Genomic DNA, 15,712 nt, shown 5'->3' with positions numbered 1-15,712 from the left:
CTTATAAGTATCTTATAAGCAAAATCAATAAATTAACTTATAACTAAGACCTAGGTAACAGTTAAAAAGCAATTTTTACCCAGAAAGGCAAATCTTTTTTATATTCAGGACTACCTTAAGGAAATCACAGTTTCTCAGTACCTTTAATTAGCAAGATCCTGCTAACTAAAAAAAAAAAATACTACCCCCCAAATAAGCTTTGGTTTATTCAATTTCACTGAATAAAGCATTAGTTTCTCTTTAGGCAATGATTTCAGTTAGGCAAATATCATCTTTCACCTTTCTACGAGGATGTAAATAATGATCATAAAAATATCACATTTTAAGGCTTAAAATTAAGAAGGACCATATTCAAGTTTATCTGATTATGTGACACAAAATAATTAGCATTTTGTCTCCATTCTGCAAATGTTTGCTTCAAATATTAAACCTTGATGCAAAATATATGAAACTTCTGGATTAAAGAAAATCCAATTTAAATAATGAAAGAACAGTAACTCTAAAAATTTTAATTGGGTTATAAAAATAATCATTTCACTCTATAAAGTCATTATCCCTATTACAATATACATTAATATCCAATATATGGCTAATTATGTCCGTTCTCCTTTAGCACTATAATTTTGAAAATGAAATACAATCTGAGGAAAAATGCATTAGGTATGTAAGGTTAAATTGTTTGCATTTTCTATTTTATTTAATCACTAAAAACATGCATCTAATAAAATTTATTTGATCTACATTGCTAATAAATGCCATAAATAATTTGTCTCTAAGTGCGGAACCAAGATGTTCACTCATAGCACAAAATTAAAAGCGCCTTAAAATGATACGTTGAAAAATTATGATAATCAAACAAATGAAGTGGGCAATGATCCTAACTGCTTCGCCATTAATTGCCAAGCTACATGCAAACTCTCAGAACACTGTCGTTAAATCATGAAATCGGCTTATTTTTTTCTAATATCACTATATTTACTATTCCTTAAAGCCATGAAATAACACAGTAAACAAAGTAGATGAAGGGTGGAGAGATAGTAGAACAGGCATGGCGCCTGCCTTGCAAAACTAGCTCCACATATATGAGCCCTGAGTACACAGTGAACTTAAACTGAATATGTTACGATGCTAGTAGGGTTTTCTTCTTTGTTTTTGTTTTTTGGGTCTCAACCAGTGGTGCTTAGGGCTTGCTCCTGGTTCTCAGATCTCGGATCACCACCATCAAGTTCAGGAGACTGTATGGGATGCCAGGAATGGAGGGTGGATCGGCCACATGCAAAGCAAACAAACTCTCTGCAAGCTCTTCCAGTTCTCTGGTCTGATCCACAACCAGATTCATTTTTTTGTTTATTTTTGCTATTTTAATATTATAACTCACAAAAAGCAACGTGTGCCATATACAGGAACTTTATTCACTAAACGTGCTTTTCTGCAGTTTTCATGATTGTGCCTTTTGATGAAAGTACTTTAATTTCCTATATTCTTTCACACAATGTTTATTTTTTTTTCTCCCATCATTAAAAGGTAACTTATTTCATTGACAAAGGTTAATGGTATCAAGATCTATTGACAATGCTGAAAAAGTCATTGGAACCCCACTTTAGGTGGTCTGACCACATTTTCTTTCAAGCTCTTATTATAATTCTTTTCTTCATTGTTTTAAACCATGAATTTGTTCTCTGACATTTATTCTATCTTTGTTCAAATTGCTTAACATTTATTTTATCTTCTTTTCCACATTTCTTGAGGGGGAAATGTAGATGCTTTTCTCATATTTTTAGTGTTAAGAATCAATGGTTTCTGTCATTACTTGGTATTTAATAATTTATTTAGGTTTATGATTTTTATCAATATTTTGTTATTTCACTGAATTCTATAGGACTACCTGATTTCCAAGTGTTTTGAGATATTTTTTACCAATGGCATGTATTGTTATTTCGATAGCAATATTATGCGAAGCTATTCTATATGAAGAAAAATAAATATTGATTGAGTCATATAAAATATTGGCCACAACATACTCATGATAAAAAAAACCTTATATTAGTGACTGGAGAGATAATACAGAGAGCACGGTGCTTCTCTTGCACAAGGCCAACCTGAATTTGACCCACAGCATCTTATATGGTTCCCCCTAACGCCCCCCCTAACGCCGTCAGGAGTGATCCCTGAGTGCAGATTCAGGAGTCAGCCCTGAGCACAGTCAGGTATGGTTCCCAAACAAACAAACAAACAAAAACCTAAAACTCCCAAAACTTATCATGAAGGAAAAAAATGAAACTAACTCCACATTTAATGTTTATATCTGAAAAATCACAACTCCATTAGATTGTAAAACGCTGAAAGAAAAAGAAAGAGGACATTAAATCCCCATCTCTTTTATTCTGCATGGTGTTGGAAGTTCTTATAAGATAAAGTAGGAAAGGAAAAATAAACAAAAGGCATCTAACTTAGAGAGAAGTAAAATTAAGTCATTCTCAAATGAAATTGTATCTTTCTGTTTGTTTTGTGGTCCCACTGGCAGTGTCGCGGATGACTGTTGGTGCTATCCTTGACGGTCACTCCCTAGAGGTACTCTGGGAATGCGCAGAAGCTTGGAATAAACCCAGGCCACGTACATACAAAGCTTGTTCTCCACTTCTTTGATTTTTCTCCTTGGACTCAAATGACTTGATTTTTTTTTATGTAGAAAATGCAATAGATTCCACAAATCCATTGGAAGGAATAAGCAATTTCGCCAAGATTGCATAAAGCAAAGCCGATGCTTAAATAGCAGTTACATTTCTTCATAAAGAGAACACAAATATAGAAAAAAATAGTATTAACACTAATGAAATAAAATAAACCCTCACAAGTACAAGCAAGTGATCGTTGTCAAGAGATATATGATCACAAAATGGAAAGGACAAAAGTGGTAGTAGAAAAACCTGGTGTCCATAGGCAGAGACACTGTTGGGTGCGGACCTGAAGAATCTTGAGTAACACAGACATGCACCAGCATCTCCTGGAATTATCCCAACAGAGTTATTAACCCCAATACAGGTCTGGAGCGACAGCACAACGGTTGCGCGTTCACCTTTCATGCGGCCGACCCGTGTTCGATTCCTCTGCCCCTCTAGGAGAGCCCGGCAAGCTACCGAGAGTATCAAGCCTGCACAGCAGAGCCTGGCAAGCTACCCGTGGAGTTTTGGATATGCCCAAAACAAGAACAATAAGTCTTGCATGAGAGACGTTACTGGTGCCGGCTCCAACAAATCGATGAGCAAAGGGATGACAGTGACAGTGACTGCAGGAACCAGCACTGCATCCCAAGCATGACTTAAAGGGCTTAAAACCAATGAAAGGTGACTACAATAACTATCTGCCCTTGAATATGTGTCAATTCCACAACCGTTCATAACTGGAAGGTAAGTAGAGCTCTCTGTCAAGTGATTTTGGATTACAAGCAACTTAGATTGAAATATTAAATTGGGATATAAAAACCAAACTTTAACTTGCTGCACAAGGTGTTTTGTCTGTCATTTAAGGTAAAACACATTCTTCTTAATTAATCTTCTAAAAATGTTTTACAAGACACAGTTTAAAGAAACACTTGACAAAAACTATCTTCCTAAATATTCAGACAAAAAGTTAATGACCCTCAGTTAAGATGTAACAACTTTTATTTTATTTTATTTTTACTTTAGAGTTTTTATAATCCAACTAGTCATTTAATTGTAACAAACAATATAAAATATATTACTTTGTTTCTACTAAAGGGGTAGGGTTTGGGGCGTAACTGGGAAAATGAAGACATGGTTCATAAAGGTCTCTCTGATCTTGAGATTAGAATTGGAATATTGAATGATCATATTATAATATGAGCACCTTTATAAACCATGGCATTTAAATAATTAACAATCATAAATAAATATTTGATGTGCTTTAATATGCAAATATGGTAATATAGCAATTTATTTCATTTATACCCTTTCTCCTCTCCCTTTCCCTCCCCTCCCCTCCCCTCCCCCTCCTCCCTCCCCTCCCCTCCCTCTCCTCTCCTCTCCTCCCCTTCCCTCCCCTCCTCTTTACTCCTATCTCTTCTCTTCTCTTCCTCTCCTCCTCTCCTCCCTCGCTCTCATTTCTTTTTCTCTCTCCCCATCTTCCTTCCTTCCTTCCTTCCTTCCTTCCTTCCTTCCTTCCTTCCTTCCTTCCTTCCTTCCTTCCTTCCTTCCTTCCTTCCTTCCCTCCCCCCTTCCCTCCTTCCTTCCTTCCTTCCTTCCTTCCTTCCTTCCTTCCCTCCCCCCTTCCCTCCTTCCTTCCTTCCTTCCTTCCTTCCTTCCTTCCTTCCTTCCTTCCTTCCTTCCTTCCTTCCTTCTTTCCTTCCTTCTCTCACTCCCTCTATCCTTCCTTATTTTCTTTCTTTCTTTCTTTCTTTCTTTCTTTCTTTCTTTCTTTCTTTCTTTCTTTCTTTCTTTCTTTCTTTCTTTCTTTCTTTCTTTCTTTCTTTCTTTCTCTTTCTCTCTTTCTTTCTCTCTTCCTTTCTCTCTTTCTTTCCTTCCCTTTTCCTTCTTTTTTTTATTTTTGCATATAGTTTTATTTGCTTACTTGGGGAAGAATATGAAGACAAAGAAAAGGCAGAGTGGCTAATTCTGGGTTGTGAAATTTTTGTTAATACAAATTGATGTAATTTTTTCATTTTATGTTTTCTATTTAGTGACCTATTAGAATCATATTATTACTAATCTTTGGTTCTGAAATGATAAAAATATAAATATGAAAGGATATGAATGCTTTGAAATTCTTGACATCTCTTGCAAATTGTTCTGAACCAACATTATCATGTCCATAAGCACAAACTTAAGAAGTGTTATTTTTTTATAATAAATTTATTTATTTTTAATTAATGAATCACCATGAGGGTACAGTTACGGATTTATACACATCTGTGCTTATGCTTCCCCCATACAAAGTTTGGGAACCCATCCCTTCACCAGTGCCCATACTCCACCACCAGTAAACCCAGCATCCCTCCCATCCTCCCCAATCCCATCTCCCCCCACCCCACCCTGTCACTGTGGCAGGGCATTCCCTTCTGTTCTCTCCCTCTAATTAGCTATTGTGGTTTGCAATAAAGGTGTTGAGTGGCCACTGTGCTCAGTCTCTAGCCCTCATTCAGCCCGCAACTCCCTTCTCCCACATGGCCTTCGACTACATTATAGTTGGTGATCGCTTCTCTGAGTTGCCCTTTCCCCAGAATGTGAGGCCAGCCTCCTAGCCATGGAGTCAACCTCCTGGTAGTTGTTTCTACAATTCTTGGGTGTTAGTCTCCCACTCTGTTATTCTATATGTCATAGATGAGTGCAATCTTTCTATGTCTGTCTCTCTCTTTCTGACTCATTTCACTCAGCATGAAACTTTTCATGCCGATCCACTTAAATAAAAAATTTGTGACCTCCTTTTTATGTCTTTTTCTTTCTCTGTTTTTGGGGCATACCTGATAGTACTCAGGTGTAGTTCTCAGTGTTAAGTCCAGGCTCTCTGCTCAGGGAGACCATATAAAGATGTCAGGAATAAAGCCTGGGTGGGTATCAGAAAAGTATACAAGCCACTGTATATCTCAGGCCTGTTTATTTTCTTGAGTTAAGAATTTTTTTTTTTTACTATGTCATTTTTGTTGTACGTTTCAACAGCCATTTTAAATTTACCTCAAGTTCCCCTACTATGATTCAACAAATAAATGTTGTATAAACTTTATCTTTAGAAAAAATCATCTAATGTAATTTGCTTCCATCTTAAGACATCATTTTATATAACCTTTGCATAGTTTCTTTTCCCTCTATTTTCCTGGGAATTCTCTTTGTTACACTTGATATTCTGATTATCCTGCAGAGTTTTTATTTACTTTCTCATTTTTGTTCCTGTATATATCTTCTAGTAATTTTCTGAGAAGTGTCTCAAAAGTTCTTTAAAACAATCTAAGTCTAGAAATGTAGTCTTCTCTCACAGTTGATAGGAGATTTGAGTGTATAGATGGCCAAAGTTTGAAATTAATGTAGAATTTTACAGCAAGTATATAGAGAATTGTATCATGCTATGAATATTACATGCACACAAATACATATAGTAAATATATATTTAAATTATTTAGAATTTTGTGTCATAAGTGAGTTGTCAGTGAGATCAACTAAGATTATTTTTACAATCCAACTGTGAAATATTATTGTCTTTAACTAAAATAACAGTGTTTGAGCATCAATTTTAAACATATTGAAGAAAGGAATAAAAACTGAAATCTTTCTCGATAATTAGAATAATAATAATTTTTGAGCTGGACTACAACGAACCTTTGAAAAAGGTATATATCCACCAAAAAGCCCATTTGTACTCAAATGAAGATGGTTTCACAAAAATTTGTTTTTCACAATCAATACAAATTAGAAAGGGTTTCCACTGTAGCTGAGTTTTATTCTGTGTATTTCTAGGAAATCAGAAAATTTCTTTTGAATTTCCAATCTTCATCAGAATTATCATGTTATTCAGACATATCAGGTTTAGAAAGTTAGCATTTAATATTATCTCTATACCTACACAATTAAGGTCCACAAATATTATCTGTCATTATTTGTCAATAATACCTATAAATATAACATATACATTTAGACCTACTTAATAGAATGGGAGAATAAGCTTAGCAAATTCTCATACTGAAGAATCATCCACATTCTTCATGTACTTGCTGTAACCAATAAATCTTGTCAGCTTACTATGTAATATTTTCATAGAGAATGGAATAGTGTAAATCCAATCAGGTGTGGTCTTCCTTCCCAAGCCATGATCAGGAGCTCTTGTGTCTTGAGAGGCCCAAATGTAAATGATCTTGGACATGGTTCTGTGCATGGACCCTAAAATGCAGTATTGTCCTGTCTGGTGATATTAGGGATACCCAGGTCAACCAGGAGATGCTCAGGACCTCCAAGGACACACCCTGGGGTGGTCAGTGCCTTCAAGGTTGCATCTGGTGATACTCAGGAACCTTGTGGTTCTTAGAATTGAATCCAGACTGGTTAAATGCAAGGCATGAGCCTTAACTGATATAATTTCTTCTCACCCCTTTTGTGAATTCTATATCTGTGTCTATGAGATAAATGCATACTTGTTATTATCTTTTATAGACTATGCCAACATGTTAATCTTTGAAGGAGAAGAGATCAATTGCATTACGTTTAATATCATAAATATATAATGTTAGCCACTTTAATACCACTCGAATTAAGCTGTTCTCATAAGATGCAGTTCAAAATACTCTATAATTTGCCAGAAGATCTTTATTTACAAACTTTAGTCAAATTTAGTACAGATAATATGGTCATGGTTGAACAATTTTCTCAGAGGGAGTTATAATTTTTTGAAAGCTTATGTTGACCTTTCCAAGTCACTAGGGCATCATCGAGTTTAATGAGTGCTAATTTCCTAAGTGGTATCCTAGTGACCTAAAAGAGTCTGCACAAGTTCTAAACGTCCTTCTTTCTCCCTGTGGTGTAGTTTCCACAGTGGGGAAATAAGGCTCATTATCTGACAAACATATATAATAGGCAAAGAACTTAATAGTCACAATATTTTTTTGCTTAATTTAAACAGAATAATGTTAAAACTGAGGAGTGCTTCTAAAAATAAATAGAAATAGCTGCATAAAATCAAAGCTTATAATTCAATATTTAATTTTTTACTGAATCCCCCTTCCAAATTATTTATTTGAAGACTAAATTAAGAATAGCTTTCAAGATGTAAATGGGTATCAGAAGGGGGGCAATCTTAAGGCTAATTTCTTTGGTGTACTCAGCAGAATGATGATTTTCATCTTATCCAATTGCTCTCTTAGGCCCTTTTCAGATTCTGCAATTTGACACTTTGGTGTTTTCAAGCCTGAATGGCAATAAGGATGTATTTTTTAGTTCAATGAATTTGTATCTATGCAAGTTCTTAATTGCCTTGCATAAACAGCTTCTTCAAATTTTATATAAAATATTCTTATCCAAATTGTTGCCTCTGAAAAGAATAAAATTTACATTTCTTTCTAAGATAGTGAAAGAATCACATATTGCATACAATAACATCATGTAATATTATACATTGAAAATTCTTGATTTCTCCCCTAGTCTTTCAAAATTATGAACATCCAATTTAAGAGAGACAAAACCATTTCTTTCTTTCTCTTATCCCTAAACAAAAGAAGAAAATAAATATTGTCCAGACATAACTAATCCCTATTTTGCACATTTTCTTTAAATGCCTATGCATATAACTTACAAAATTGTCCAAAAATATACCCCATTCTATTTTGTAAGTGATTTTTCTGCAGCAACCTAAATTGCCCCAGGGGTTCTCCAACTGTAGGTCTGAGTTTTTTGTACTTGATTCAGACCAAGCAGTAATTGGCAGGTGAGATAATTTAGGGGTTGCAGCATATGCCTTGCAGGAGGCCAGCCCAGGTTCAATCATAGGTTTTACTTAAGATGTTAAATTTATTTGATTCTGTGCTCTTGGAAAACAGTTCTAGTCAAAGAAATAACCCAGTTGATATGCTTATGTGTTATGGAAAAGGATAGTTACAAAGAATACTGCATTCAGTTATGCTTTAGTATAAGATGAAAGGAAAATACCTCTCTCCTCTACTTGTGAATAATGTGGCCAGGCATAAGGTCATAAGACAACAGCCTTTACATCAGGAATGATTATGAAAACAGTTATCCGTTAGTAATTCTAATCTTGAAAGTTATAGCATTGCTGAAGCTAAAAGTCCTCCGAATGTATCACTTCTGAAATGAGAGTCATTTTATTTTTTATATGTTGTTCAGACAAACAAAACAAAAAAGCAAGTACTTATCTGCCTAGGTTGGTAATGGAAACAAGAATATACAACAAAAGACAATATTACTCCAATCTGTTATGTAATGGGAATATCAACATACTGTGGCATTTTAATAAAAGGAAGGCAATGCAAGATTAATGTCTTATTACTGATATTTAAAATGTTAAACTTAATGCACTAGAATTTAATCCTAAAGCTTATAAACAAGTGTGTGATTACTCAATTCTAATAAATAGCATGGTATCAGTTGCATCTTCTTCTATTACCACACCCTTACACTGACATTATTTTCACGTCTTTAATCAATTAATACTCCTTGAGGTTTGAAGAGTTTAAAGAAACATACAATATTGATTTATACTAGCCTCATTTTCCAATATTAAATATTTTAAAGTTCTCTTCAGAATCTCTGTCTCATGCTATATTTTGTCTTTTTCATCTGAACCTTCATTATTTTGAATTCTGATATTTTAATAAACTTTATACTAACAAAGTCTTCTATGCTAGATAATTTCCATCCTTCCCCAAACTTAAGGCTTCACTTGTTCTTCTTACACTAGGTCCTTAATATGTGGGCCCAAATATTTTTAAGCATTTTCCTGTGCATAAGCCTGAATTGCTTGAACCATCTGTCTTTGTACTGACTTTGTATCTTCTATTTATTCTGATAGCTTTTTTTTTTGGTCTTTATTATTGTTTATTTCCAGCCATTTAAAAATTTAGTCTTCGGAACTGTCAAGACTAGTTCTTGTTTACCTGGCACTCAGCTGAGGTTGGTTGGAAGACTGACATTCCGTATGGTGCTTGAGCAAGGGCAGGAGTGATCCCTCCCTGAAGAATAACTCCAGAGCACTGCTTGAGCACTGCTTAGGTATTGTAGGAGAACATGAGTTTGTCCTGTCTGTCTTGCCACAGGGAGCTTGGGTTTATCGGGTTACTCCCATCATAGTGCTCTCATTCCTCTGTGTTTATTTATAACCTCTCTATTTGTGCTCTGTTAACTTGTACATATTGTTTTTCTCTTCTCCTGAAGTCCTTTGCATAGATAATTTAGAGCAATGTCCTTTTTGTATGGACACAAGAAGACACTGCTATGCTTTTGTCAGTTGGGAGATAATTGACTCTGAATGATATTTACCTCCTGGACATCTGTTCTCTCGACTTAAGCCTCAGTTGCCCTTACTTCCTAGCACCCCAAAATCATGGTCCAGAAGAGGGACTGGATGGACCCAGGGCAAGTTGTAAGCTATGTGCTATGTTGGCATCAAAATGGACCAGGCCAAAGAGCCATAATACTTAACTATAAGTTTAGAGCCTGTTCAAGGGCAAATTCTGTCATGATCTCAAAAGTAATAACTAGATTCAGACCCTGCTAGGGTTAGGAAAGATTAATCTGGCCTGAGCACTATAGTTCAGAGTCCATGGCAAGATGTCCCCAGGAGAACCACCCTACAAGCTCAATGTATCTCTGACTGTGTCCACACAGAATAACTAATTTTAAGAAGTAGAATTAAGATGTTAATTAAATTATTGGTCTAAGGAAAGGAGAAAAACACCTTAAGTGGTATTTTAAAAGCCCATGAGCACAGGAAGGGGTTTCTTATGTTGATTTTGCTATCAGACTGGGTGTGGTGCCTGCGCCCAGTATCAGGGAGTTGGAGAGAGATGAGAGAGTTGGAGAGAGATGAGAGAGAGAGAGAGCAGGGCAGCAAGATGGAACGCGGAGAGACTAGCAAGAGGGACATAGGAAGAAGAATATAGAAGAATCCAGGTGCAGGCAGGTGGAGAGAGCTTCCAGGCTGCGAGAAGGAGCATGGAGAGATGAGCAGGAGAGACAGGAGGAGATGGGAATGAGGGGCAGGGTGAGACTAGATGGAGGAGCTTAGTGAGATTGGAACAGATGTACAGGAGAATGGAATGAATGGCAACTGATCAATTAACTGGCTTGGCTCTAATTTCTTTCTCTGTCCGCCCATCACATGGGCCATCCTGGGTGTGGGAGCGGCCCAAGACCACCCAACCCAGGCAGTGAGGGGAAGAGCCCCACCAGGACCCTCCCTAGCAGCCTGGAGGTTATACAAGGCGTGACCCTAAAACAAAGAACAACAAGAACAAAAAAGAGAGTCCTATCACACAATGTGATTAAAAGAGGGTTGGGTAACATCTGCAAACTCAGTATCTTGAATTGAAAAATAAAAACTAGGTTTGGAAAGCCAGAATATTCTATACGTGACAGCAAGGACACATACTCTTTGTTCCAGAGAGAAGCAATATCTTAGTTTACTAAAGCATCAGGATACCTGCCCTTTGGAAAGTAATACTATATCTCATATCCAAGGCTGTAAACAAATCTGTTATCTGAGGGAAACTTCCTTGATACTCAAGAACGTTTGTTGTATACACATTCTTATAATGACAAGTAAGAGAAAAGGTCATTCAGTGCTGTGTTAGCAAGATTTGCAGAAATGTGAGAAAAGTAATGCAGAATTCTCTATAGAGCTTTAAATTCAAATTGCTTAGACTCCTTGTTTTGACCATACTTTCCTCATTAATCATGACATACAGATTGGGTAACAATAAATTTGGTTTTGTTTATCATCATAATAAATTAAGAAATAACTCAGGCTAAGATGAAACTTCATTATTTTCCCTGAATTCTCACTATTCACAGCAAGTTTTTCAAATTTCGGTAAATTCTGTTTCCAAGAGATGATGCATTGAAACTATTTCATGCCACATTATGAAAAATGGCTATTTTCACATGATAACTTAAATATATCCAGTGTTAAATTTTAAGTGATATAATTGTTAAATTATGCTAAAAAGGCAATGAACACTCAAAATATATCATCTCATAATTATCTTGGTATATTTTACCATTAAATATGTTTTTGCATATTTATGTCTACATTTTTTTTCTCTATGTAGTGATTCTAAATAATGTACTGGTCCTTAGGCATCTTTATATTAAGTGCTAAATTGTGTTCCCTTAAAATATATACTGAATTTTTATTACCTGGAACCTGTGTGACTTTATTTAGAAACAATGTATTTGTAGGGGCTGGAATGATAGCACAGTGGGTAGGGCTTTTGCCTTGCATGCAGCCAAACCAGGTTTGATACTCGATTCGTAGCATCCCATATGATCCCCATATAATACCACCAGGAGTAATTCCTGAGTGCAGAGCCAGGAGTAACTCCTGTGCATTGCCAAAAAACAAACAAAAAAAAGGTAAAATAAAAGAATGTATTTGTAAATCCAATTAAGATGAGGTCTTAGTGAGTTATGGTGAACTGTAAACCAAATACTGCTTAACTGAAACAAAGATTGGAGTAAGATACACACACACACACACACACACAAACACACACACACACAGACACCGAGGAGGAGGAAGAGGAGGAGGAGGAGGAGGAGGAGGAGAACAGAAAGGAGTCTCATGTACAGATACAGAGTATGACTCTGACCTTTATTTAATCTAGCTTCTAGAACGGACTGGAGCCAAAGCACAGTGGGTAGGGTGTTTGTCTTACATGCGGCTGACCCAGGATCAATTCCTCTGTCCCTCGAGGCAAGCTACCGAGAGTATCCTGCTCAGACAGCAGAGCCTGAAAAGCTACCTGTAGCATATTACATATGCCAAAAACCGTAACAGCATGTCTCACAATGGTGATGTTACTGCTCACAATGGTGATGGGCCCGCTCGAGCAAATTGATGAACAATGGGACGACAGTGCTACAGTGCATGCTTTATAAAATTGTGGTTGATAAAATGATGGCTACTAGAAAATGGGGAATCTGGGTGGAGGAGGCCCAGTGCCGATCCAAGCAGGCTTGGAGATCTCATTTTCCAGTAGCTAGCAGTCACACCCACAAACTATCCTTGGCACAGTGTAATCCCATCAATGGCCAACATCCAGAGACTATAAAACAAAGCTCCCAGAAGAGAGTGACGCAAAGTTTCCTGCCCCTTGAGCTTGGCTGTCTTCACCAGGGCCCCTCGGAGGGGCGTGGGTTAATTTTCCCTCCCTGCCCCAAGCAGAGCCCTAGCAGCAGAAGTCCTCCTGAACCAAGCCACAGCCAGTCTCCACAAGCTTTAACAGCCTCAGGAATGAAGGAACTAGCAGAGAAACCCAAGTGTACAGGACCCAGGGCTGAGATCTCCAAGCCTGCTCTAATCGGGACTGGGCCTCCTCCACCCAGTTCCCCCATTTTCCAGTAGCTTGTCAGTCACACCCACAAACTGCCTCCCCCCCCCCCCCCCGCCGTGCTGTGTAATCCCATCAACGGCCAACATCCATAGACTATAAAACAAAGCTCCTGGAAACGCGAAACTGTTCTTATTGTCTAGAACTTCATCTCAGAGTACTCAGCAAGCTACTGAGAGTATCCTGCCCACACGGCAGAGCCTGGCAATCTCCCTGTGGTGTATTCAATATTCCAAAAACAGTAAATATGATGGGTCTCTTTCCCCTTACCTGAAAGAGTCTTCAATGTGGCACCTTTGGGAAAAATGAGTAAGGAGAAGCTGCTAAAAGCTCAGGGCTAGGACGAATGAAGATGGTACTGGTGCCCGCTCGAGCAAATCAATGAACAATGGGATGACAGTGAGACAGTGATAATAGTGGCAGTGAAAGCAGTGCTTTTTGTTGTTTTGTTGTTGTTGTTGTTGTTTTGTTTTTTAAGCCACACCCAGCTGTGCTCAGGGCTTATTCCTGGCTCTGTGATCATGGATCACGATCACTCCTGGTGGGTTTGAGGCACTTTATAGGGCACCAGACTCAAACTCTGGATGGCTGAATGCAAGACAATTGCCCTGCTTGCCATACTATCTCTCTGGTACTAGTGAAAAAATTAAATTTTAAAGAAATAAAAGCTTGTAATATGGTTAGATATGATTTGATGATTAATTTATTGGAATATGTGAAGATTGGGATAACATTCTACTTGTCAAATCATAGCTAAATTTTACTCAAATATCAGTGACAATAAATGTAAAAACGTTCCCAAAACTTCGTTGCCCATATCCAATTGCCATAGAGTAATCCCCCATATAGTCTGAAAATGAGCACTTCCATATGTGTAATGAATGATGACAAAGAACACGCTGATACGGGAAATAACAAATATATGATAGAACATGTTAAGATCACTGCTGATACTATAGAGTTATACTCCCTTTCTAACCTTTTCTCTTCAACTTTATCTGAGAGCGCAAAATGACCACCGGATAGACATTTTGTTTGTTTGTTTGCTTGGGGCCACAACCAGCCATTCTCAGGCTTTTTCCTGGGATATGGAAGTAATAAATTTATAGTGGGTAGTTTGAAAAAAAAAAAAAAGATCCCTTAAATAATTTTGCAAAATGTTTGTCTCTGCCTGAGTCTGAGATATCAAATCAACACCAGGGAAAGATTGACCCAAATTGGCATCATTTAAATGTTCACATATATATGCCCCCATCTGGAGAAGCGCTCCCCGGGACCCCTGCCCGCGGTTGGGGGGCCGCTCGGAACCACCCAGCCCCACCTGGCAGCTCTCAGCCATCTTGCCCACAGCGCATGTTCCCTCCCTCCCCGGCAGGTAAATTGGCATTTCCCCTTGGAGACCACGCCCCACCTGAAGAAGCACTCCCTGCATCCCCTGCCCCCGGTTGGGGACCCGCTCGGAAGCCCCCAGCCCCGCCTGGCAGCTCTCAGCCATCTCGCCCACCTCGCCTGACCCCTCCCTCCCCTATCCAGTAGGTTAGGGGCGTGTACTCTCGATAGGGGGCGTGGCCTCAAAAGTGGGCGTGGCCTCTTTCTGGAAAGGCACCCGCTTACGTGGCTGCAGTTGTATTTTTTACCATTCCATGCATTGTGCTTTGGCCAAAATTGATAGAACCCACTCCTCTGAAGAAATCCCTGGTCATCTTAGTCACTATATGTTAATAGTCAAGTAACCTAGCCTATCCTAACTTCACGAAAACTGTCAGTGAACAAATCGAGTTGCACATAGAAGTCCTTTGTAAAAAAATCATAGCCCCACATCTTCAGTTGAGGTCCCTCCCAAGCTAAGGAGAGCACCAGAGAGTAAAGCCCATAACAACATGAAGAAACAGAGAAAATCCTCACCACCAGGAGAGGTCCAAGAAAATATCTTACTAACCTCAGCAGCGACCTCCCAGAAATACAACCTCCTCTCGGATAAAGAATTCAGAGAGGAAATTGTGAGGATGGTTCACGAACTCAAAGCAACTATGGAACGAACTTCCAATAAATTAAGGGAGGATATGGATGCAGCATTGGAATGGTCCACCAAGATAATCCAGGAAAAAATGAGAGCAGAAATTTCAAAGCTACGAACAGAAGTCATACAACTAAAAGAATCAGTAGGTGAAATAAAAACTCAGTAGGAGCCCTCAATAGTAGAATGACTACAGCTGAAGACAGAATCAGTGAGTTTGGAGATGAGCTGAACAAAGCATATAGGGAACAACAAATTATGGCAAAAGACTTCAAAATGGTTCTAGAGTGAGTTAGAGTCCTAGGGGATGTCCTCAGGAGAAACAACATAAGAATCATGGGAGTGCCGGAACCACACGGAACAAATCCCAATGAAAAAAACACCATTAAAGACATCAATGCTAAAAAATTCCCAGAACTAGAGAATGCGGACATCCAGATCCATGGAGTCTGAAGGGTGCCAGCTAAAAGGGATCTAAATAGAAAATCCCCAAGGCATATCATAGTCAGAATGATGGAGGCCGTGGATAGAGACACAACACTGCAAGCAGCAAGATCAAAGAAGGAGATCATATACAAAGGAGCACCCCTTAGATTCACAGCAGACCTATCAGAAGAAACCCTCCAAGACTGAAG

This window comes from Sorex araneus, chromosome 2 (assembly GCF_027595985.1).
Source record: "Sorex araneus isolate mSorAra2 chromosome 2, mSorAra2.pri, whole genome shotgun sequence".
Taxonomy (NCBI): domain Eukaryota; kingdom Metazoa; phylum Chordata; class Mammalia; order Eulipotyphla; family Soricidae; genus Sorex; species Sorex araneus.
Note: the sequence above shows the minus strand (reverse complement) of the source record.